Genomic DNA, 26428 nt, shown 5'->3' with positions numbered 1-26428 from the left:
TTTTAGAATACAAATAAGGGGATTATAGAAAACACCACGTTTTTGTGTCTTTTTTTTTTTTTTTTTTTTTTTTTTTTTTTGGTGCTATTGCAGCATTTAAGCACAAGAAATAATTTTCTTGGAATATACAGTATAGCACTTACAGTTGAAAAAAGAGGTCTGACTCGCGGGTTACCGCCATTCTTTTTAATCCATAGTCTCCTTAACTACCAAGGGATTATGGGATAGTAAAGTGTCCAGTCGATCCGCACTTCCAAAATCTTGCCGGATATAGTAGGTCATCTCAGTATTTCTCGCTTACTGTTTTATAGATACTGAGGATACAATCATACTACTCCATTGGCATACTGTTTTTGACATATGTAGTAGGGAAGTATGGATATTCAGACGCAGTGTGTTTGCCGTGTGTTCGTCAGTGTAATGACCCCGGACACACCGCAAAGGTTCCGTCTTATTCCAGCCAGTGTTCAGAACTCTCATGGAGTTGAATAAAATGTCAGTATCTAATGTGAAATTTGGAAAATGCGTTAATCGTGTTAAACATTTTTAATTAATCGCATACGTTAATGTGTTAATTGTGACAGCTCTAAATATAATATAATAGCTATTCAGGTTGGCTGGGTTCCAAAAACAACATTGTAAATGTAATATGGACCAAGACTATAGTTGACCAAGATTAAAGTTGACCAAAATGAGAGACATTTAAGCATTTGGAAATATTTTGATATACTTTTCATGTCAATGTATCCCTGTGTAAAATCATTTTGATTCCAAGTTAAATATGAATAAATGACTCCTTAAGGTGTATGAAAAAGTATGACTATTTGTATTACAATTAATTGTCATAATCATGAAAGTCTTACAACAAACAATAATCATCATAGCCATAAAATAGACAGTTGATCGTCATAATTGCAATTATTTGTTTGATAATTAATCGTCGCCAAATTTTCTTATCATGACGGCCCTACTATTCCTGTTAAAATGGATATCTTGAAAGCACAATAAGTCAAATTGTCTGCCAAATGCCATTATGTATGTAGTCCACTGTTTGGTTAACAAGGTTGGGTTTGGGTTGATTGAATCAAACATATAATATCATATTATTGTATTACATTATTGCATTTAGTCTAAGTCACACTGCTGCCAGTGGCATTGTTGGTAGCTGCAAGAGCAATTGTATTTATTATTCTATATGTCAGAGATTAAGCTACTGTGATGTATGGGCATGTGTTGTGGTTGTGCATATGTAAGGGTGGTGCAGCCTTGAGTGTCAAGTAATTTTTACTCCTGAATTAATTTAGCAAGCAGAATGGAATTTTTTATTTTAAAGGGTACAGTCTTAAAGGGGTCATATCAAAAGGAATCAAATTTTGCTTGCTCTTTTGAGATAATATTGCTTAATATATATATATATATATATATATATATATATATATATATATATATATATATATATATATATATATAAAGTAACTAAGAAATCAAAGCTTTCTTTAGTGCAAAAAATACCATTCATTTAAAGTAAGCTACAAAAACAAGTCTTTGTGATGTCACACAGATGAATGCATCAAAAAATGACATTCACATTTACACTTGACACCAATTTGGTGATTGGAAACTTGGCCCACCTAAAAAAGCAGAGAAGACAGTGTTATTCTAAAACTGCTGTCTAAGTGCTCTTACTCATTAAAAAAAAAAAAAAAGAAAAAAAAAAGCTGAATAAGGGTCAGAGAAATGGACATGAAACAAAAAATGATGTCTGGTTTTGGCACAAAAACCTGAATTTAAAACCTTGAAGTGGATCTCTTGAATGCAAATAAAATATGATATATGATATAGAGTATTTTCCTTAATAATAGGAATATAGTACCTCTTTCATGAGACATGCATAAGCAGTTTCTAAGAGATTATGGAAGCATTCAAGCATTTAGTAGGCGTTTGTGGATAAACACTGCTGATAAGCCTACATTTTGTTAATAGTGTTTATGTTTGTTTTGTTTTTTTACATCCTACATCAATCTATAATTATCAACATAATTGTTAATGCATGTTTATGAACTATACATGAAAGTTATTTTATAAATGACTAAGCAAGGTGTTGATGTGTTGCTCTAAAAATGTTATTTAAGAATAGGCCTACTCTTTGTTTTAATGATATGATGGTCGACACCAAAGCTTCAAAGCTTGTGTCGAAAAAACACATTTCACTAAGCGCTGTATCGGAGTTTGATTCGTATTGGAAAAATCATGTGATCTGACGTCCAAAGCTTCGTTCAGCTAAAAACCACGTGACTGCTGCTTCAGAATCTGGTTCAAAAGAAGTGCAAATCCCAGTGCAGCTTTGAACTCAATAGATACATTGGCACATGTACATCCCCTGTTAATAATATTTTACTGTCCAGCCCACAAGCATATTTATTTGCCAATTTACGCATTGCTATTCAGTTATTAATTTACTCTCATACATTGTTTTTTTGTTTTTTTTACATATATAAAACAGTATCTTCATAACTCATGTAAGAAGCCATTAAGGCTTGAGCCTTCACTTATTTATTTATTTACAGAACCTCGATTTAGAGAACAAAACACAAAAACTACACTATAGCATAATCAATCCGTCAATCCATTAGTTCACTTCATATTCAATTAGGAATTCAAAATCGGAAAAACAAAAAAGGACTTGTTATTTAATTATTCATTTACAAAACCAATATTAAAAACAAATAATGACTTGTTTTTCGTAATTTCGATTTAATGCTCAAGTTAAAAATAGGAAATTGGAAAAATAGCCATGGGACACTGTGTGTTTTGATGATTTGATTTCACTAATATATGGCCTGAATATTTGATTCGCATCTGGGTGGACCTGAAACGCCCCTTTCTTCTGATTGGTCAACCTGCACCATCGTCTTTCTCAATGCTGTGAAACAGAATAAAAGTTCTCTGCTGTTTAATTGTTCAGATGAATTTGTCTCAGTTAACATGAAATTCTTTACCATTTATTCTCCAAAACTCACCACGTTTATTGCAGCTGAGCTATCTCTCATCAAATAGACAGATTTATCAGACAGCCCTACACATAACCGTAAAATGTTCACTGAAAGCAGACAGGGTTTCGCCTTCATGCAATTCAGCATTAAGACAATCATTACCACGTGAAGCAATTGATAAAAGCGACACATACACACACATTTATTAAGATGTTTATTTATTTATTTATTTTATAAAAAATGTTCTCTCCAATATGGAATGTCCAATTCCCAATGCGCTCTAAGTCCTCGTGGTGGCGTAGTGACTCGCCTCAATCCGGGTGGCGGAGGACGAATCTCAGTTGCCTCAGTGTCTGAGACCATCAATCCTCGCATCTTATTATGTGGCTTGTTGAGCACGTTACCGCAGAGACGTAGCATGTGTGGAGGCTTCACGCTATTCTCCGCGGCATCCACAAACAACTCACCACGCGCCCCACCGAGAGTGAGAACCACACATTATAGTGACCACGAGGAGGTTACCCCATGTAACTCTACCCTCCCTAGCAACCGGGCCAATTAGGTTGTTTAGCAGACCTGGCTGGAGTCACTCAGCACGCCCTGGATTCGAACTCGCGACTCCAGGGGTGGTTATTAAGATGTTTATTAAGATTAATTCCTCGCTCTGTATGCCAAATGTCTTTCACAGTTATCCTTCTTCGTGCCACACAGCTTGTTTTATTCATTTATATGTGGTACCATACAGTGCAGCTGATCAGTTGAGCACTGGTGGTCCACACTGCACTGGAGAATCGAGCATTCGCAGTTATATGGTGACCAGACGTCACTTTAAAACTGGGGACAGTCCCGATTTTACAAGTCATGTACCGCATCACGGTGGACTTACAGTCATGATGCCTTTTGTCCTAATAATTAGTCTTAGGCAGCTATATTTTGATTGCTTTAAATAAGCGTTTTAAATTTACATCAGTGTTTCTTGCATTTTTGCAATGAGAAACCATCAAAGAGCATTTTTACATATTGCAGTGCAATGAACAAAGCGAGATGTGGTTCAGGGAATATACAGACTTACTGTAACGTAGGGTGCATCCAAGACAGATGAGCATTCATGCTAGTGAATTATAACAGCTACAACAGTAAATAACAAATTATAAATATTATTAATAATAACAAATCAATTGGAAGATATTATTACATCTAATATTTAATATAAGACAATAAGTATTTACATGGCAGCAAAGAGTACTCATTTCAAGCTCAGATCATTCTGAATGGAAAAATGGGTAGCCTTTACCTACTGGGACGTATACGCGGCAGTTTTATGTGCCTTTTATTATCGGACAAATGTGAAGGCTATGTGTAAATGCTGATTTTAAATTCACTGGTCGAGCTTTTGAGAGAGGAGCATTCATGACCTTCCTTTAGCATAATTTCCAAGATGAGCAAGCAAGGGCGGATCTACCGGTATGGCATGGGGTGGCAAATGCCACCATAAGACAAAGCATTGCCACCCCATCTGCTACCCCAGCATAAGTATCCAAACGTATTAAATATAAATGTAAGTATATTATCATTGATTTTGACATTGTGTAGGGGTTTATTCATGTCAAACTGCCTAAACTCTCTCCGAATGTACAAATGATTACAGACCCATTGATTGATTACAGCAGCAACCAATCACCGCATCAACCAATTGCCTACCCTACTCTTGCAGCACGTGTACAGTGTTTGGGCTTTCTTGGGCTGACAAGCTTATTTCCTTAACAGCAATAACCCCATAGAGAAATACATGGGAAAAAAAGAGGTAAAAGATGAATTTCTCAGTTGTTTCCAAGTATTTACTGAATGATTATTAGATACATCACTGTTAGTTATGGGTTGAAACGTGTCCTCACCACTTTTTGAATAGCTTTCGTAAGGTATGTGTATAATCCAGATGAAATATCTCCAGTTCTTGACTAGGAGTTTCTGTTTTATCTGTGTGTTTTGACTGGCAATCCGGTGCTGGAATGTGTTATTTTGAATGTTATAAGTATTCGTTGCGGCTGTTATCAGTGTCCTTTAGCATCAGCAGTTTAGCATTGCGCTCTATTCCGTGTCCCCCATTTTGAGGACCTTCTCTACCGTGTGTGTGTGTGTGTGTGTGTGTCTTTTTCTCTTTCTCTCCCTCTCTCTTAAACCCTTTGACACATACAATCACACTGGTTTGATCATTCCAGAGTGGTCTCTGGGGCGTACGATCACACCGGTGTGATTATATCGTTCATGTCTAACATCATCAATTGGAAAAAAATTAATTCAAATCTGCTTTCGTGCTGTTTAGCTGCCGCTGCTACAGAGAGGGACTGGCTAAGCCTTTATGGGATTACTTTTGTGCCAATTGTTTTGAACGTAACTTTGAAAAACAAATAAAAAATATAAACTGAGAATTAACTTATAAAGAAAATAAATCAATTCAAAGGCAAAAATATGTTCTCTGCTCGCATTTTCAGTCACGCTTCCAAAGTTTTCATTTATGCTCCCAGAGTTTTCATTCGCAGTTCTGGCACAAAACTCTGTGTGGGCTGGGTTAACAAAGAGGAGTTCTCATTGGCTTGTGAGATTGTGAGTGACAGCTCTTTGACCTGGAAGTAGAGCTGACCTAGAAGGGGCTCTGGTTCAGGTTTTGCGTGTAAAAGTGAGAGAATCTGTTAGCGGCTTGATAATTAATTAGTGTTTAATGATATATTTAGGCGCTTGTTTTTGTACGTTATCTGTATTTTTGTCCCACGACTATTTTGTCATGATAAGCTTTCAGGAGCAGCATGGCTAAATGCCGTCATAATGACAACCCCGTTGTTAGCGCATGTGCTGCACTTTTTTCCTGTTAATTCTTAAGAATTGAAACAGATTATGAAAATCTTAATCAAGCATGGAGCTTGTTTTCACAGGTTGTAGACCTTCAATGGTATTGCATTGCATGGGTGTTCACTGCTTCAAATGTGGCTTCTACAAAACCAGCTGAATGATTGATTTTAAAGTTTGAAAGAATTTAACTTGATTAAAATTGTTATAGAAATCAAATCACTTTATTGGTTCAGTTCCACCAACATTGCATCTCATAGTTACAACATAATATACAAGATATACAGAAAACACAACACTCACTGAACAATATGCACACATACCGTATTACATAATACACATTGTACACAATATACAGACAACAAAACACAATATACAGTACATAATATACACATTGCTTTTTAATGCATTACACCATTTAACATTTACATTCATGAGGACACCAACACAGGCTTGTTTCTTTTCATTTATTCAGTGTTCCTATACTGTACATTTCACTGTCAAGTACAATTTGATTAATCGGGACAAACCATGTATCATTTGAAATGTCTTAACCTCCAGCATCAGTAACAGACCACTGTTTTACAACTGAAATCAAATGGCTAAAAAAAAGTGCAAAATCAAGCTAGAGAAATATCATTCATGTTCATTTTCAGTCATCAATTGACAATCATAATTTATCATCCAGAAAACTCACGTCTTGTCTAGAGAATAAGTTCCATATTCTTTCTCTTAAAGCAACTGACAGATGAACAGATATTTACTTGTATTTTAAGCCAACAAATAGACTACAATGATTTTTCTATATCTTCAAGTGGTCTCAAGTATTTTTATAAGCATAAAGGATGTTAATATAAGAAATGCCAAACTGTAGCCTGAATTTGAAATGGAATGTGCCTGATGCAAGGGTCCTTCCTAGTGATGTATCTGTAACATAAGCAGTTTCCTTTCCAAGTATGCATTCTATAGTATGTGGTACTGAGTGCAATATCAGGCATTAACATTTATTTGTCGGGATGCAAGTCAGAGACTTGCATATATAAGGAGTCAGATATAGACTAATAAAGTGTAACTGCTTGTGAATTGTGTTTGTTTGAATCTAGAACACAAAACAAATTTAGTAGAACATATTCTGCAGAATAGCACAGTATAATATTGTCTGGAGCTCCAGGCCTTTCAAAGGTGATTCATTAATCCATGCAGAAAAGCAAGATTCTAGTCTGATAAGGGGCAATGGATCTCTGGTACCACCACTCCATCCTCTGGGTCATCCAAATTTTATTTGTGAAAAACTGTTAAATAAAAAGGGAAAGAGATTATAGTAAAAAACTACAAACTGCTTGGAACAATTTTCTAGAATGTGGATGTGGCTACTCCCAAAAATGGTTAAAGAATTTGTTTATCCCCCCCTCATTACTCATAGCCTCATTTTATTTCAAGCCCATATATTTGACCTTTTTTCTTTCATGGAACACAAAAGGAAATGTTACTAAAGTCTACAATATTACTATCGTAAAAGAGCACGCAAAACTATTTCAGAAAAAAATCCCTCTCTGTCATCTAACAATAACGTTTATTTATTTATTAGCTTGTCTTAATTACACTGACTTACCTCAGGCAGCCTCGAGTGTCCTCCTTCTTCTTCTTCTTCCTTGGTGTTTTACGGCAGTTGGCATCCAAATTGTTGCAATACTGCCACCTACTGTCTTTCTTTAACTTAGTCCATGTTAATTAGATTAGTCCTTCCAGTCCAGTCCTCCTTAGGAAATTAATAAAATATTTCCTTCCTTGATCATTATTTCAACATTCTATTATACTTTTAATATTGTACTCTCGTATATACATTCTCCTTAGCTGTTCCTTCATCTCTTCCCTTTCTTGTGAATATCTCCTGCATGACATCAATATGTGTTTAAAGAGCACCTATTATGGTTTTTCAAATATTACCTTTCATGTAGTGTGTTATATAGCAGTTTGTTAAAGTAAAAAAGTCTGCAAAGTTTCAAAATCAAAGTGCACGACAAATGGATTTATTGACTCCCAAAAGAAAGAACCGATTCTGAACACCTGAAACGAGTCGTTAGTAATTCCAGACTTACTTCCTGTACTAACCTACGTAATTTGGTAATAAAAAAAAACCCGCCTCTGGTCTTCACTGGCTGCTCGCGAACAGCTTTGACCCACCCTCAAACACAACACTAAGTGGTAGACCAATCACAACAGACTGGGATATCTGACCAATCAGAGCAGAGTAGGCTCTCTGAAAGGAGGAGTTTGGAATGAATCCTTTAGAGTGGACACTGGGAAAAAAAGGTAATGCTGCAATTTAAATTATGAGCAAATTAAAGTGTTTTTTGAACTTGGATGCATGTAAATCTATTGTATGAGACCTTTAAAACTAAATTAGGCACGTTTAAAAACCATAATAGGTGCTGTTTAAAGGTGCAGTATGTAAGATTCAGAACCCCTTGTTATTAATGACACCTGTGGCGTTAAGTGAACTGCAGCCAGCTACATGTTTCTCGTGATCGCGCACAAACTCCATAGGGACGCGAGCGAGCATCGACCAAAACAATGACGTAACATACAAAGAGACTGAACGTGATTCACCGACATCATGCTGACAGATGAGTTAGCATAATTAAAATTACACAGTTATGATTGTTTTACTACAAACTTTGAGACTGTATATTATATTTGACTCTCCAGTGCTGAAACAGAGCTAAAACAAAGTGTGGATATAGGTCAGATTATGCGAGACTGTAGTTTGAAGTAGTCACTTTTCTTTGCATGATACATTGACTGCATTTATACCATAGCCCATGTCGGTGTTAGCTAGCTAGCCAGCTTTATCAATAGCTGTTAGCTAAATTTGGTGGATGATGATGGTAGCCGTTTATAAAATAGACTGTACATTATAAATATGTTGACACAATTCAGTATTGATGTGATTCCATCACAACTGTCGTTTTGATATATCGATGCACTATTGTTTTATAATAATAGAATGTATATATTTTCTGTATAACCAGGTTACGTTACACTAATGAATGGAGCTTTTTGCATTATCCTGAACATTGTCTAGCATTCATTTCATGTGTTATTGTAGTTTACCTTGCTGAATAATTACAGATTAACAATGACATTAACCTGACTTTTAGTATAAAGAGAAGATCGTTGAAATTATTTGAAAGTTACGAAGCAAGGTAGCTTGCAATTCGTTAGCTAAAATTACGCAAACAGTCCTTATGGCACTGTATTTCACATGCTTTGCAGTTATGTAATCTTACCTGTCCAATAAGAGGAACGGCAATTCAGGGTCTGTTTTGATCCCCAAAACCGAACGAAGGTCCCTCCAGGAATCAGATGCCCTGCCGATGTTCACTCTAGTTTTTCGCTCGACCACGATCACGTTCCCGCTTAGCCAGACGGGAGTCAGTAGATAAATGTTTTTTTTTGTTTTGTTTTGTTTGGCTTACTCAGAGTTTGTGTAGGAATCGGCGTTGTGCTGGGAGACGGCCGTTTGCTGGATTCCATCTCTAAAGTAACATTACCTAGTGTTGCAGACTGTTGTCGCTGTTGAATAGCGGAAGAGAAGCTACTGTCTGAGGCAAGGCTTTCGGGAGCGCACATAGATGTCACATCCTTTGGATTTTCCCGGCAAAAGTGACCTGCTCCCTTCACATGAAAATCAGTCTACAGGCTTTAATAGGCAACCTAGGAAGTCCGTGAAGGGCTCATTTTTTAAGTTGCGTTACAAGCCGTTCACACATTGGCAAATATTACATTAAACATTTTACATATTGCACCTTTAACTGTCTCCTCCTGACATTCACCGCATAAACCTGTAGTATGTTGTCCTATGATATGTAGAGTTTTATTTAGCTTGCAATGACCTATCTTTAGTCAACTTATTATAAATTGTTCTTCCCTTTTATTTCCCCTCTCTCTTACCATACCTACTTTATTTTGAACCCTGTACAGATGTCTCCCTTTCTTTTCATGATCCCACTGATGTTGCCATTGTTCCATTTACTTTTTCCATACTAGATTCTTCCTTTCTGACTTTGACAACTTAATTTTGACGTCAACATGTCCCTTTTTTGTTGCCTCTTTTGCCAGTCTATCAGCTTTCTCATTTCCCTGTATTCCCACATGCACTGGGACCCACATGAATGTAATACTTCTCCCTAGTCTGCATATTCTTGAGTTTGTAAACAAAATTTCATACAATAATTCTTGATGATTTTGAGTTATTCCATACTTAATACTCATGAGGGCTCAGAGTCGCTACAAATTAAAATATTGTTATCCCTGGTCTGTTCAATCCATTCTAATGCTATTAATATAGCATATAATTCAACTGTATATACATTTAAGCTGTCAGATGTTCTTTTGTTGACTCCCATTTCATATCTAGGGACGAATACCGAAGATCCTTTGACCTATCTGTAAATATTTGAATGCTGTCTTTGTATACTTCTACTTCCTTTAATTTTTAAAAGCTCTAGATCAACCTTCAGGTTTTCCAGTAACCAAACTGGTTTATCAGGCTACACCACGGTCTCAACAAATTCTTTATCATACACTTCCATTTCCTTTGCTATTAAATCGCCTGTCTATCCAAAACTTTTTCTCCTCTCCTTCTCCCAATATTTCTGTAATACCTTTTTCATTGGATGGTTATCTCCATGTCCCCTTAGATTGATCCAATAGTTGGTTGTCAATTGCATTCGTCGTAACAACAACGGCATTTCACATGCTTCAACCAGAAGTGCACATACTGGGGAAGTTCTGTTAGCCCCTAAGCATATTCTTAAAGCACGTGCTTGCACAATGTCCAATTCAGCTAACACAGAGTTTGCTGCTGATCCGTATACAATACACCCATAGTCTATCTTAGACCTTATTAGAGCTATATATATATATATATATATATATATATATATATATATATATATATATATATATATATATATACATATTTCAAAGTTGTAATACTTGCTCCCCATTCTAACCCTGTAAGACACCTCATCACATTTAGTACTTTTTTACATTTATTAACTGTGTACTTTATGTGTTCTCTCCACATTAGTTTTGTGTCAAAATATATTCCCAAAAATCGAAAACACTCTACTTTTTCTAATATAATTCCATGCATTTTCAACTTGCATTCCTTGCCCTTCTTTTTATTTGTAAAGACCATTACTTTCTCCACTGAGAACTTAAATCTCCACTTTATTCCCCACTTTTCAACTTGCCCAATTCCTTCTTGCATCTTCTTGATTATATATTCAACATTTCTACCTCTCTTCCATATTGCTCCATTGTCTGCAAATAAGGACCTCCCCATATCCACTGGAAAGTTTAAGTAAATATCATTAATCATTATGGAGAATAAAGTTGGACTAATTACACTCCCTTGTGGTGTTCCGTTTTCTACATTATATTGCCTTGATATATCTGACCCTATCTTCACCTGTATATTCCTTCCATTTAAGAAATCCATGATCCAGTTGAACATTTTCCCTCCAACTCCCAATAAGTGCAATTGAATTAGAAGTCCCTCTTTCCATAGCATATCGTATGCCTTCTCCACATCAAAGAACACTGCTATTACTGTTTCTTTATTTATTTTGCTGTTTCTTCTTCTTTTCTGTTTTATGGCTGTTGGAAAACCAGCTAATGGTGCATATCCGCCACCTACTGGGTTGGAGTGTTGAGTGTCCTGCTGATGATGATTAAGGCATTTGTCCGTGTTGCTCCTCAAATTATCTCGACAATATAGTCGTAGGAAAAAATACCGATAGAATACAAAACCAAAAGCCTAAATATATCACTAAACATTTAATTAATTATGAAGCCGCTAACAGATTCTCACACTTTTACATGCAAAACCTGAACCAGAGCCCCTTCTATGTCAGCTCTAATTCCAGGTCAAAGAGCTGTCACTCACAATCTCACAAGCCAATGAGAACTCCTCTTTGTTAGCCCTGCCAACACAAGAGTTTTGTGCCAGAACTGCGAATGAAAACTCTGGGAGCATAAATGAAAACTTTGGAAGCGTGACTGAAAATGCGAGCAGCGTATTCGTAAGTTCTGATCAGTGAACACAAGCAGAGAATTTCATTAACAAAGTATGCAGTTTATTTGAAGACTAAGTGTAAATTTTGCCTTTTTATTTAAGTTTCCGTTTGCATTTATTAATTCTCAGTTTATATTTTTATTTGTTTTTCTAAAAGTTACATTCAAAACAATTGGCACAAAAGTAATCCCATAAAGGCTTAGCCAGTCCCTCTCTGTAGCAGCGGCAGCTAAACAGTGTGAAAGCAGATTTGAATTCAAAACAAATTCCAATTGATGATGTTAGACACTAACGTTCTAATCACACTGGTGTGCAGGGTTGGGAGGGTTACTTTTGAAATGTATTCCACTGCAGATTACAGAATACATGCTGTAAAATGTCATTTGTAATGTATTTCGTTAATTACTCAAGGTCAGTAATGTATTCTATGTACTTTGGATTACTTTTTCAGCACTGGTAGATTTTTTTACTTGTTTTGACTATAAAAACTCTGCCAGTACAGTAAGACAAAATACACATGTTAAAAATACATTCTCTGAAAAACCTAAATATCTTATGCAGTGTTGTTTCTAAAACAAGATCAATCTAATTTCTTGTTTTAAGGATTTTTAGATCTTTTTTACAGGAAAACAATTCAAACTTTATTATCAAGAATATGATTTTTGCCCTAATATCAAAGGTCTTACTAGAAAAAAGAAATTATGATCCAACGTGAATTTTCTTGATAAAAAATATATGATCATGTCTGGTAACATGTGCATGTAAAATGGTTAGAAATAGCATTTTAGCTTAGCATAAAGCTGACAATTTACACAAGGTTTATTTCTATTTCTTCTGCTCCAAACTTACTTCAGACTTACTTCTCTGTCTGCTCGTATGAATGTAACACATCATAAGAAAGTGTTTCACCGCTGTTCAAATGCACTTTGGATCTCATCGTTTATATGTATAAATGTTTTCCATCTGAAAGGACTAAATAAATGACAATGAAGTGCAAAGTAATCTCTTCAGTAATCAAAATACTTTTTGAATGTAACTGTATTCTAATTACAATTATTTAAATTGTAACTGTAGTGGAATACAGTTACTTATATTTTGTATTATAAATACGTAATCCTGTTACATGTATTTCGTTACTCCCCAACCCTACTGGTGTGATCGTACGCCCCAGAGACCACTCTGGAATGATCAAACCAGTGTGATTGTATGTGTCAAAGGGTTTAAGAGAGAGGGAGAGAAAGAGAAAAAGACCACACACACACACAAACAATACAGTCGAGAAGGTCCTCACAATGGGGGACACGGAAAAGAGTGCGAGCTGCAGCAAAACTGCTGATGCTAAAGGACACTGAAAACAGCTGCAACAAACACTTATCATAACATTCAAAATAACACATTCCAGTTTATATTTTTACTCCATGCTTTGAGTACCACACACTCAAACATTATTGAACCTATAAAAGGTTGTTTAAATGTTCTTTTATAGTTAATATTTAATGTTATTTCATACTGCTTAGTAAATATTATCATATGTATATTGTTTTTTTGTTTTGTTTTTTTATGAAATTTGCAAGTAGTTCTTATTTTAATTACTATGGTCTATGAAATTTGTGTTTAACAATAACTGTAATAAAACTTAACATTTCATCATTATTCAATGTCATTTATTAAGCCTCTTGATAAAGCAGAGCCAAGTAACATAGTACTTCGCATCGTGTAGACTCAGGACATTTACAACTTACAAGTGAATAACATTCCTTTCAGCGGGTTTTTGTTCCATAAATATAACTCTCTATGGATAAATCAGTGACGAAGTGGAAAGTAAACTGGCATTTCATCAGTTTATACCTGCAAAAAGAAACAGATTTCACATTATTTGTGAATACATGCACACAGTATTTGCAAGACATAATTATTTATATCGGATCCACCACAGACATTCAACATTATGAGAGGCTTGGGATCTCTGTCTGTTGTAATGACCTTACTGCTGCCTTATGCAGTGTTGGGGAGTAACTAGTTACATGTAACAGCCTTACGTAATTTAATTACAAAATAAAATGTAACTGTAATCTGTTAGTTACTGAGAAAAAATTTGTAATTAAATTACAGTTACTTATGAAAATGTTAACGATTACAAAGGGGGTTACATCTGAATATTTTCTGTAAAAATCTAGGATATGTTGAATAATATTAATTTTGTTGCTTTGCCTGTTTTTGATGTGCACGTTGCCTCCTGCCATTTAAAGACCGTATAGTAAAGCGATGCTGTTCTGATGCTTTTGATTGGTTCTCTTGTTTGAATTTGTAGCGCACCACGTCTGGCAATTACATCAATCCACATTGCCGCTGAAAGCTTTAGGCTACAACCTGTCTGAGATTTGCCACCATGGCGAGTGATAAAGATGGGTTCCAGTGCTGGAAATGTAAAAATAATTTCATCCAGAAATCAGAAAAGGGTGCAAATATAACAGTTCAGTGCAAAATATGTTTGCCAACTATTAAAATGCTATCGACATCGAAGGTTTCAATGTCGAACCTGAGGAAGCATCTGCAGGTATGTAACTTAGCCTACAGTTAACTGTAAGCAGTCATTAAATAAAGTAGGAAAAGCATTGCCTACTCCCGCCTGCCACACCATGCCACTAATGTGTATTCAAGATGTATTTTAGCTCTGTATTGCTTGGTGCATGTCCAGTAGTATATTTAACAATGTTAATCTCCATTCATAACAAATTAGCTAATCTGCTAGCTAGCTAAAGACATCTTTACTAGCCACGATTCTATTTATGAACCCTTTGACAGAAAATATTGGTAACCATGTCAGATCTAATATTACAGTTATTTCAGCATTGTAGCATAACCTACATTAATGCCAAAAGCAAAGTTCACACTAAGGGCTTAGTAACTACTAGTTAGTTTGTAACTATCTCAGTGCTTAATTTGGTTGCACCACCTGTTCTTAACCCTTGTGCAACCTTAGGGACATTTTTGTCTTTCATCTGTGTTTTATCATTTTGGTTATGCCTACTGGGAACTTACCACAACCTTTAAAATGAACAAAAACATAATTTTCACATTCCAGTTTTTTTTTTTTATATAATATAAGTGAACACCCCAGCTGTGTCGATATTAGGTCTTTCTGGCAACCAAGGGTTTTTGTAGAAAATTCTCCTGCCTCTGAGGTCGCGCCCTTTTCTCGATTCACGCGATGTGTGTGTGCGCAGTGTGTTTGCTGCGGCCTTAGGTCACTTCTGAAGTACCCAGGGGGTCCGGAATTGGCTGGTTAGCAGGTCCCTGTTAGCACCTGCTGGTAGATGCTGGAACTACACCACCCGATGTCAAAAAGCATGTTTCTCCATAGACTGCCTGTAACAGTTCGGGAAAGGAGGATGCGGGAGCCGGAGTAACAAACAACAAGACTTTAATGAGACACCAACATAAACTGAAACATAATGACACACACACAGAGCGGCCGCGTGCATCTCTCTCTCTCTCTCTCTCTCTCTCTCTCTCTCTCTCTCTCTCTCTCTCTCTCTCTCTCTCTCTCTCTCTCTCTGGCATCCCCGGCTCTTCCCTTATCTCCCTCCTGCTGATTAGGCAACTCAACGCCCTCCTCCTCGTCACACTCCTCCACTGCCCGATTCAGGCCGGGGTGCCATCTGGACTGGCTTACCCCTCCCCCCACATCTCTGAAGGGGAGACACTGCTCTTCAGGCCTTTCCGCCACCCGATGGCCCTCCCCGCCTCCTGAGAATCTGAGAGAGACGAGGGGAGGGAGGGGGAGAGAGAGAGCGAGCAGGAGAGATGGAGAGAGAGGAGAGGGAGAGAAAAGAAAATGCTCTTCTACGCTCCCGTGGGCACGCTGCCCACCCGGTCCTCAGCCGCTCCTCCACCCCCTGGTGGACGACAGCCACTCCTCCGTTTCCTCCTCCGTCCCCTGGCGGATGGCAGCGGCTCCTCTTCCATCCCCTGGTGGACAGCAGTGGCAAGTTCTCCCGGACAGCATGCCCTTCCTCCTTTCCCAGGTTTTGGCAACAGTGTAAATGTTTGGGAAAGGAGGATGTGGGAGCCGGAGTATCAAAGGACAAGACTTTAATAAGACACCAACATAAACTGAAAAATAACGACACACACAGAGCAGCCGCGTCTCTCTCTCTCTCTCTCTCTGGTATCCCCGGCTCTTCCCTTATCTCCCTCCTGCTGATTAGGCAACTCTGCACTGGGTGTGCATCCTCATGGCCCGGTCACGTCCTGTGTTTTATGACTAAATAAAAAAATTTCCAATAACCATTTTAATTTAAATTATTTCATTACATTATAGCACATCATCATCCTGTGACAGATTGTTTTTGAAGGGCTCTTAAAAGCGTGACATTCATTTATATTTTTCCCTATCTATTCCCATTTACAAGTGGTCAGTCACGTGGTACCCGATCCCGGAACTGAGCACCCATGAGCAAAGATGGCAGCCTCCATTTCGCTAGCCTTCTGGGAACCCTGCGCTAGCTGAGCACAGTCATAGAGATGAAGGGGGATGCTAACGGATAGCTCTCTCCAGCAGGGCTGGATTGGTAATCTGGTATACCGGGCATTTTCCCGGTGGGCCGACGCACTTTGGGGCCGATCGGGGGCGGACTTGCCATCGGGAGTAAGCTAAAATGAGCCGCCGCATTATGCAGAACGGGCCACAAATGGCGCCGCGATATGCAGAAAAGGACAGCGACATGTTTTTGGATCGTTCCTCTGACAAAATATTGAAAGATATTTCCAAGAAATTTCAGTAGACAAAACAAATTCCAGACAACCTGAGTTGTGGAGATTTACATGTGATCTAAGAGCTTTCTGATTTATACTTTGATTTAAAGCTACAGTGCTTGTCATTGAAGAGATGGTAAAGTCTATCCTGACCCTCACAGCCTAGCTTTCATTCTTGTCAAACAGCAAAGATGGTGCTGTGAATAAGATCTTTTCTGCTCGCCTTTCAAAATATGATGTGTGTGTGGTAAGCACATTTTCTGACAATAGTGACCTGTTTCAGTGATGTCACTTTTTTCCCGCAGCCGCCATATTTGTGACCATCAGCGGGAGGAAACAATGGCGGTGAATGGAAAAACACCCATAAAATGATATTTTATATATATATAAATATCTTTTTTTAAATGCTTTTGATCCATGCCAAGTCCCAGGAAAGGTGTATACATGTCTGACGTCAGCACAAATATTGCCAAATTTGACTTTCACGGACATTTAAATATATTTGATCCACTATTTATCTCTGTATGGTGGCGAGTCTGATGTGTGACCGGCAAGTACACATGCATACCAGTACATCACTGTAAACATCTATAATTCAGAAGTTACAAATGTTTGTGTTTTCTGCTCTGTTATGTCAAAATATTACAAAACGTCTGTGATTATCCCGTCTGTATGAATGTAAAAGCTGCTTTTAAATCATGAACAACATAACATCCTATATGCATTTCCAGTTTAACTGTATCCGAATCGATGATATTATAAAAAATAATTGACACATGTAAAGATAACTGACATGTCTGAATAAATGAGCAAAGACACACAAGTGTTTGTATCCCTGCTCTCCCCCTTCATTGCTACTTGTCTTTGGCGAAATGAAGCCGTGTCTCTTAAAAGATAAAAATTACATTTTGGCTCTGGTAATTAAACAGCAAATATCACCTTTTCAAGATTTATAAATAGAAACAAAAATTTTGCTGACTTTTGCCGCATCCCACAGCACAGCACATTGAAGGTATATGGAATTTTGGCCACAAACATGGCGGCACGGTCACATGAAACAGGTAAATACCATAATCAAGGGCATAGATTTTTGAGGGGGTTGCAGTGTGAAGCATTAACTCATGTTTCCATTGATCATGGTATAAATAATAGGGGGGTTGTACTTGCTTGTTTTGATTATTGGGGGCGTTACCACCCATAATGTATGTTTTGCTTTCACTTTCAGAATGTGAAAGTGGAGATGTATAGTAAAAAAAAGGACTTAAATATTGATCTGTTTCTCACCCCTGCTATATCACTTTTTAAGACATAGATTTAACCATTGGTGTCAAATAGATTACTTTTATGCTCACTTTAAAATGCTTTTTGGATATTCAAAGGTCTGGTCACCATTAACTTGCATTGTAAAGACCTACAGAGCTGAGATATTCTCCTAAAAATATTGTATTGTGTTTTGCAGAAGAAAGGAAGTCGTACACATCTGGCATGGCATGATGGTGAGTAAATGATGAGAGAATTTTCATTTTTGGGTGAACTATCCCTTTAACTAGGTTAGTGGTAGGTCAGTTTTTTTATAAAACCTGTTATAATTTTTATTATCCATTTTTATATATTATCCATATTCTCCAAATCATAAATTGTATCTGAAAATTATGTAACACGAAACCATACACCTGAACTGTGTTCACGTGCTGAAATCGATTCTCAATCGCTCTAACCTCAGTTAAGCTGTAAAATCAACAAATTAATGTTTCCTTATCCCAAGAGGGATTTCACATCTTTCCCTCTAATTCTCCATAACTCAGCTTTGTTATGCCCAGTTTATTCATTATTTAGTTGATCTAGTTGGTCTCACTCAACACTTTTGGGGGTATGATGCCATTATAAAGGAGCTATCTAATGCAATAAAGTTCCTACATGTTTATGTTTCATATATATTAAGCATTTAAACAGGATTCCTCTTGAAAGTCTGCTTAGCTGCACTTGGAAAAACTTTGATTTGATTGTTGCAGGGATTCAGCACATTGCCATTCAAGTCATAAAACACACTCAACTGTGTACTGTAGAACATGCAGTTATAAAAACCTTTTTGTTACATAAAGGAGTTTAAGGGAAAAAACAACCTTAGTAGTAAGCTTATTCGTAATCTTAGAAGAACATAAAAAACATTAATCATCTGCCTGAAAAATAGGTTGTTGTTGTTGTTGTTGTTATTGACTCCCTTTTGTATCTTTGTCCTTTGTCCCTACATGTCCTGGACACTGATACCTCCAAATCATACATTTACTCTGCTTTGAGCAAATGAGAATAGATGGGCTTCTCTCTACACTCTCACACTCCATTTGGTTTGAGGCTACTATTCCTCACCTGAAGGCCAGACTGACAACAGCGTAGCAGTCTCGCACTCTGCCTTCAAAGTTATTTTTTATAAATATGTCCCTAAAGGCAATATTCTGTACATCACACTGACACTAATCTATGCATTATCAGATACATATCTGTTTGTCAATAGCACAAGGCAACAACTCGCAATAAAACTTGTGTGAAATATGCAGTTAAGTATATTTGCATGTTTTTTGCATTTGCTAGTCTGTACAAAAAGTGAAAGCATATATTTATGCATTATTTATTAATAAAAATCACATCCTTTTATTAAAATATTAAGCTTGTCTCTAATTATAAAAACAGGACACTAATTCTTGAGTGGGGGAAAATAAACTACAAATGTATTTATATTTAGGATTAATCTGGGTGCAACATCCTCCTGCTAATACAATTTTCTCATAAAATGACTATTTTACACTTAATGTGTCAACACCATCAGATACAAAAATCTGTATTGTAAAATATTTATTATAAATCTAGCATTCTATAAAAAAAAATTCTGTTGACAAAATATAAGCACAGTTATTTTAAATTATATATAAAATAAAACCATTTAAAAATTCACCAGAGAGATTGCTGAATAGCAAATTAAATATAGAAAAATAACTTTCAGGATGATGTTTTAAATGTTTTTAATTCAGTGTCAGAAATTAACTTTTTTATAAAGGAGCAATATATGCCCCTGGATTTGAATTTTTAGAGACATTTTTTTATGGGGGCATATTTTATTCAAACCATTTAAAACAAACTGTGATTTCAACTTAATCAATTCTTTAATACAAACTCTCAAGATTGATAATTAAATTCTACCCATTTATACCCTAATATGTATAACTAGGAATATAATAGAATACTAAGATCTACATCAGATATAACAAATAAAAAACAACATTACAATGATAATTCATTTTACATTTTTGCGCTGAGCCCCCCTTCATTTCTGACCATGTTCTAATCTATATGAAGTATTGAGTTATGGTCTGAGGACAGAATTTAGATTTTTTTAAAAAGGGAGAAAATGAAATGAAATTGTTTCCAACATATTTTTACTTTCCAATGATCATCTCACTTTTATTAAATTCAAAGTGGAAATGTTGCTTAAAAACCTACTGCAGTTGTGAAACGTGTTGTGTCAATCAACTTCCATATATGGAGTTCCATGTTAAGCAAGGTGTGTTTCCCATAAACCACACAACCTATAACACAGTTATGACAAGTTATAATTATTGTGCCTCTCAGTACTAAATGTCATGGAATATGTCTGTGAGGAATTCTTCCACAGGATTGCATTATACACATGTTGTAACTAGAAGACATGCAGTTAAATCAAGTTCAGACACCTGACTTCCAGGAAAGTGTCTTCAAGACTGCAGTCAAGATCTGCCCCAAGCATCCTTTTAATGACCTCTAGTGGCCATAATCTGGTATTGTTTAATGTAGATAGACCACAAAGAAAATGCACAAGTGAAGCCTTCAAGTGAATAATCCTAGTACATTAACCACGATTAACCTTTCAGTAAAAGGTAACATCTACATTAATAGTTATTTTTACACTTTTATATAACATCTTGAACTCTTCATCATGTTCCTCAAACCATTCCCGAACAATGTGTGCAGTGTGGCAGGGCGCATTCTCCTGCTGAAAGAGGCCACTGCCATCAGGAAATAACATTACCATGAAGGGGTGTCCCTGGTCTGCAATGATGTTTAGGAAGGTGGCGCATGTCAATTTGATATCCACATGAATGGCCAGACCCAGGGTTTCCTAGCAGAACATTGCCCAGAACAACACACTCCCTCCACCGGCTTGTCGTCTTCCCACAGTGCATCCTGGTGCCATCACTTCCCCAGGTAAATGGCGTACACGGCCGTCCAAGTGATGTAAAAGAAAACGTGACTCATCGGACCAGGCGACCATCTTCCACTGCTCCAAGGTCCAGTTCCGACACTCACGTGCCCATTGTTGGCGCTTTCAACGGTGGACAGGAGTCATCATGGGCACTCTGACCAGTCTGCGGCGCACTGTGTGTTGTGACACATTCCTCCCGTAACCATCATTAAAATTTTCTGTGACTTGTGCCACAGTAGACCTTCTGTCGGTTCGGACCAGACAGGATAGCTTTCGTTGCCCTCACGCATCGATGAGCCTTGGGCGCCTAACACCCTTTCACCAGTTTGTGGTTTGTCCCTCCTAGGACCACTTTCGTTATGTACTCACAACTGCTGACCAGGAGCACCCCACAAGCCTTGCCATTTCAGAGAGGCTCTGACCCAGTCATCTGGCCATAACAATTTCGATCAGGTCTTTACTCCTGCCCATTTCTCCTGCATTCAACACGTTGACTACGAGAACTGATTGTTCACTTACCATCTAATCTACCCAGACCTTGACATGTGGCCTTGTTAAAAGACGATCAACGTTATTCGCTTCACCTGTGAGTGGTCATAATGTTTTGACTCATCAGTGTACACTTACATATACATTTTAATGTAAAATGTTTATGTTGAGTCATTAGTAGCCTACCGACTCTTCAAATGTTACTCCCTGACATGAGTCTATTGAAGTGAAAAGATGAAAGACATCCACATCTAACATCCTTTTTTGGAGAAAAGGAGGATGTTTGCTAGCACGTCAAGGTGAAGGCAAAGCAGACAGACTGGTTTCGCAGCTCATTTTAATACAATAACATGCGCTGTAATGCATTAAAGGTAAACCCACAAATTAATGAGTAAGGTAATCTTGTGCAAGTGAGCACCAATTGAGTGATGTTTGCTATTGACAGGCAGCTTTTAAATATTTTAAGAAAAATTAATGCTTAATAAACAGCATTATACTTTTTCCTGTTTTTCCCCTGCTTATATAACTGCTGCTTATATAACTGTCAGTACCTTCTTGTGACTTTATGACTTATTACATCACCTGATATTTTCCAAAACTCAAATAATTCAATTCGTCAGTCTTTTTTTGATTTCATTTTCAGTATTGCCAGACATAAGATACCTTATCTTAAACCTCATAGCTGCAGCACTACACCTAATGTTCAGGCATTTTTACCCTAATAAACATGGTTTCTACTATCTGCTAAGCTGTGGTGCTTTTCCCGAACAACGACGCAACGACGTTGTACGATGCATCATTAGAGAAACTAACTAGCTAGTCACGAGTGTTTCCCTAGTATCTAAGTCGCACGTCCATCGTTCGAACCACGTTGGTTCAACTTAGAGCTGTCGTTAATGCCGTTATTCAGGGGGTGGAGTAATAACTTCTGCAGAGATCAAATGGATATCAAATTATAACAGTGCATTTACATGGACAGAAAGCTGTTTATTGTAAAAAAAAAAAAAAAAAAATGCTTAAGACACGAAACAGACATTTACATTTACATGCACTCTGTAAGTGGCGTACTTTTTACTTCAGTATACAAGCAGTTTGGTCAGTAAGCAGCTCCACAGCAATGTTATTTCCCCGCGACGCTGCTGTAAATAACGAACATGGCATCTGAGGACTACTTCTGTTATTTTCTGTTCTCCGTTGTTTCACTTTATTTTCACATGCCCCTCTGTTGCTGGTGTGTTTGTTTTCATCGCGACCTCTCGCAGCATTGAGCTACAATAGTGAGGTTCCCTTATGACTCAGTACACTTGACCAGTGGCTGGCGGTGCATTTAAAGTCTAGGCCTTCAGTGTGATTCATGCCATTAAGAAAACACAGTTTCACAATGAATAAGACACCCTGTACCTTTGGACATCATACATTATGTAGCAGCTAACTAGTAATACCAGTTGACATTTTAAAAACACGTCCACACACGAAAGCCAGAATTTGAAATGACACAACACTCAAGCAAGCCTAATTTTAACTGCAGCATGACTGTTTTGTGAGATGAACGTCTCCTGAACAGACATTCAAAAATCATAATTTTTCATATGAATCTACCAAGGAGGTCTATAATACCTGGAAAAATCTATCTAATAATATTTGTGATTTAAATGTTGCTTGCAATAAATTTCATTTTGTCAGGGTACACGGTTATGCTGCGTCCCATTCAAGTTGGATGTGGGATATTCCTACTTGATATCTCCGACCATAAATGCATTCCATTCCACGATATTCAGAACTCCAGTGCTCCCTTTAGCTCAGCAGGGGTTTGACTCTCATTAGAGATGTCTCCTAGCAACCCAACTGATAAACAATGCTGCAGCGCTAGCATTTGTGCTTCAGGTGTACGATTATCAAAAGAGATTATAATTTACCATGTTTTATACACATTTCTGCAGGCGTTTGTTAAACAAGCTTTAATATCATGTAATGTGGAAACGAACTCATTTATCAATATTACTTAATAAAGTGAATGTTTACTACTTTGTATATCTCCCTGAGTGTCCACATGCTTGTGTGACATCATGCCCCTGTATCTCAGTGAAATCGGAGTTGAGAATTTCTACGGGAGCTTACAAGTTATTCTGACTTAAAGATGCATTCCATTGCACTCTTCCTAGTAAGTTGTAAAATCCGACTTTACGAGTTGAATGGAACGCAGCACTACTTTTCAAAACTTGATCTGACACTGAATGCTCCAGCAGCCTAATTTACACTTAGCCTGATGTCACTATAACAATGCAAAAAGCACTTACCAATTTACTTGAAGTGAAAATCAGTCCTCCTTTTCTGTTTAATAAATTAAGCAATCACACGGTCATGCAGAACATCTCCTGTTTTTAAATCCATAAGGATCTCTTTCTCAGTGGTGATGTGGCAGTGACAGCCGACTGACTGGTCAGCAAGATCTCGAGGTCTTCGCTTTCAAATTACGTACATTACTTAAAGCGTGATTGCGTCACTCAAGGCCAGCTAGAAGGCCTCGACCGGGACATATCCTAAAGATCACACCCACCAAGAACAAATAAATACATTTGATTGGCTGATGAATCTGACAATCTGTCTTTAGTTGCTCATTCATTTGCACTGTTGAGGGATTCTGTAGAAATTCTGAAGGCCTGAGGGGGTGGAGCTCAAACTCACGTGCTGCTTCGGGCATGCGATTTGTGAAACAGTTGTCACACTTTGCTTGTAAGCATCAAGGAATAAATTCTGACTGGATAAACGCTTTTCTCTATTTGTTTGTAGATTAAGAGTGGAAAGCAATTAAAAATACATAGGCAAAAAGGTGATTGAGAATGAAAGGATGAAAAATATTTATTTATTTGGCATGTTAGGCCAGCAGAGAAAGCTTTGCTGGCCCTGAGAATTCGCCACTGCACTTGACATTACATTTATTAATGCATATGGGGGAGTGCCTTCTTACACAACCTAGTTGAAACATCTCAATAACGCCAATATTCTAATATCGGTTATGGTGTTTGAGCCCGCCTGTTTTGGCGCGAAGCTGTCCGCTATAAAAGCAGGTGCACAAACACCATTTCCTCAGAATTTCTTCCTTCAAGTCAGCGATCATCTCTTGTCTAGAAGCCCTCTACCCTTCGCCATCGATATACACGAGTCAGCGGGCGGAATCTTCATGGCAATGAGAAGACTCTTCGTTCCCCTACAGCGCTCCGGCCAACATCACTCCGCCTCACCGCTTGACACTTCGCTGGTGAACAGGCCTCAGTATCCTGATTCCCCGCAGCGCTTCAGCAGTTGTTGTGTATCCTTACAAAGCAGTTGCATATTGTGTATTGTTCACTGTGTGAAATATAAATGTATATTTATTTATATATCTAAAAGAGTCGCTTGCATGTTCGTGTGTTTTTAAAGATGTCGTTCTGTAAGTGTTCCTTGTGCGAGAGGCACATCCCGCCCTCAGATCAGCATGAGAGCTGACGTTTCTGAAGACGTTTCGCTCACGAATTGCCCTCGTTCTGAGGGCCGATTCAGCCTCACGCGCCCTCCTACCAGCCTTTTCTGTGATGCCCAAGGATTCACACGAGGAGGCACGGTGGAGCCGCGAGGTCGAGCAGGATGAATTTGAGGCGGTCCTTGTGCCGGCATACGTCACACGAGCCCTTCAATCTCCACAAGGCGCATCTTTGCTATGTGCGAGACTAGCACCGGCCCTCTGAAAGAGCGCGCGGCCTCGTCTTGTTCAGTGGTTCTGACGCTAGGGATGATAATGACGATGTCATGTCTCTTGCTGCATCAGGCGAGTGGTCAGTGGATGATGATGCCGCCCCTCCCCCCAGCGAGGGCGAGGAGTGTGCATGCGCCACTGACAGAGAGATGCTCCGCGTCCTTACAAGGGCAGTGGAAGAGCTTAACCTCGAGTGGTCTCCCCCAGAGGAGCCTGAACAGTCTCGCCTCGATTAATGGTTCCTGCAGTCCAGACGACGTCAAGCGGCCGTGTTCTGCAAATCTGCCCCATTCTTCCCTTAAGTTCATAACGAACTGTCTAAGTCCTGTCACACACCCTTCTCGGCGCGCTCACTCAGTGACACCATCCTCTCTAATGTGGATCACAGGGAAGAGGATGGTTATGTCCAATTACCCCCTGTGGAGAAGGCAGTAGAGGCACACCTCTGCCCAACGAGTAACAGGACGTGGAAATCACGCTCCATACATCCTTCCAAGCTATGTCGACAAACGTCCGCACTAGCTGGAGAAGCTTACAGCAGAGGGCCAAGCTGGTTCAGCCCTCCACGTGATGATAGTGCTCCAGGTATTTTAAGCCAAGCTCCTCAAGCAAATGGACGAGCAAGGCTTCGATCCAGAGACATTCAAAGAGCTCTGCACCGCTACAGACTTAGAACTGCGTGCCACGAAAGTCATGGTGCAGGCCATCGGCAAGTCCATGGGCAACCTGGTAGTTCTGGATTGATATGTAAGGCTGACCCTCACAGAAATGAGTGATAAGGAAAAAGCCACTCTGTTGGATGCTCCAATGTCTCCAGCCGGCCTCTTTGGCGGCTCTGTGAAATACGTTTGCTGAGCATTACGTCATGACTCGGCAGCAATCACAGGCTATGAAACGTTTTGTGTACATCACAGCCGGTCCACTCTCACTCTGTTTCGAGCCAACGCCCGACTAAAAGCCCCATACCTGCTGCCTCAGTGCCGGCACCTGCCACCACCGAACCACCAGTGCAGAAGCATCCGTATCAGAGCCCGCCTCGCGCCTGTGGAACTTTGAAGCTCAGAAAGCACAAAGGCAGCATTAAAGAAATTCAAATGAAACTGGTTAAATCTGTCTTCAGAAGGGTTATGATAAGTGTGGGTGAGAAAAAGATCAAAATTTAAATCCTTTTTTACTAATAAATCTCCACTTTCACATTCTTGTGTTTTTGGTGATTCAATTATTTGTGCATATCGCCACCTACTGGGCAGGGAGGAGAATTAATAGTAAATAAAAGGACTTTATATATTATA

General features: G+C 38.2%; 1 long non-coding RNA gene across 2 annotated transcripts; it reads right to left on the bottom strand.

Annotated features, from left to right (window-relative positions):
- Positions 1-6064: 6064 nt before the first annotated feature.
- LOC127445977 (uncharacterized) lies at positions 6065-10606 on the bottom strand. 2 transcript variants are annotated; one of them, XR_007898078.1, is made up of 3 exons: positions 10505-10606; positions 7450-7596; positions 6065-7129 (listed from the first exon to the last, which is right to left on the bottom strand). It is a non-coding gene; the product is annotated as an uncharacterized LOC127445977 (long non-coding RNA). The 2 variants fall into 2 exon arrangements; XR_007898077.1 differs by having other exon boundaries at positions 9801-10590.
- Between the last annotated feature and the right edge of the window lie 15822 nt (positions 10607-26428).

The sequence above is a fragment of the Myxocyprinus asiaticus genome, chromosome 9, assembly GCF_019703515.2.
Source record: "Myxocyprinus asiaticus isolate MX2 ecotype Aquarium Trade chromosome 9, UBuf_Myxa_2, whole genome shotgun sequence".
Taxonomy (NCBI): Eukaryota; Metazoa; Chordata; class Actinopteri; order Cypriniformes; family Catostomidae; genus Myxocyprinus; species Myxocyprinus asiaticus.
The sequence above is the reverse complement of the archived record's forward strand: the minus strand, read 5'-3'. Positions and strand labels throughout refer to the sequence as shown.